Genomic DNA, 604 nt, shown 5'->3' on the forward strand with positions numbered 1-604 from the left:
CTTTAGTTAGCAGTAGTAGCGAAGGAATCGCTCGATAGGGTTTAGTTAACAGCCATCGATCGATCACTCGGGTTCAGTAATGCGTAGCCTACAGTGCAATCGCTCGGGTTCAGTTAGAGCCCAACGCCTCGCTCAGGTTCAGTTAGAGCCAACGCCTCACACACACGCGCATACGTGTACGAGAGAAACGCGCATCGCTCGTCCCCCGACCTCCCACCGTAACCGGGAACTCCCCGAAATTTTCCTCGCCCTCGCTTCTACCACAGTTGTTTCCATCATGGATGGCCCAAAGAATGTCATGCAGCTGCGTCTCCGGCCCGCCCAGGACGAAAAGCCCATTTTCTGTCATGATTTTTTGTCATAGAAGTAGGAGCCCACCACATCCATGATGCTACCGGGTTTTGTCACAATTATCATCATAGAAGTGTCATAAGTATGACATATTTTTTTTCGTTCGGCCCAAAATGTCACGGATGTGTCTTTTTTTTGTAGTGACAGAATCTGTCAAAAACAGAATAGTTTGTGGTGATCTGAACTTTGACCACACTACTGTAACTCCAAAAATTCTGAATAATGAGGACAACGTGGGAAATTTGCATATCAA

This window comes from Triticum dicoccoides, chromosome 7B (genome assembly GCF_002162155.2).
Source record: "Triticum dicoccoides isolate Atlit2015 ecotype Zavitan chromosome 7B, WEW_v2.0, whole genome shotgun sequence".
Classification (NCBI taxonomy): domain Eukaryota; kingdom Viridiplantae; phylum Streptophyta; class Magnoliopsida; order Poales; family Poaceae; genus Triticum; species Triticum dicoccoides.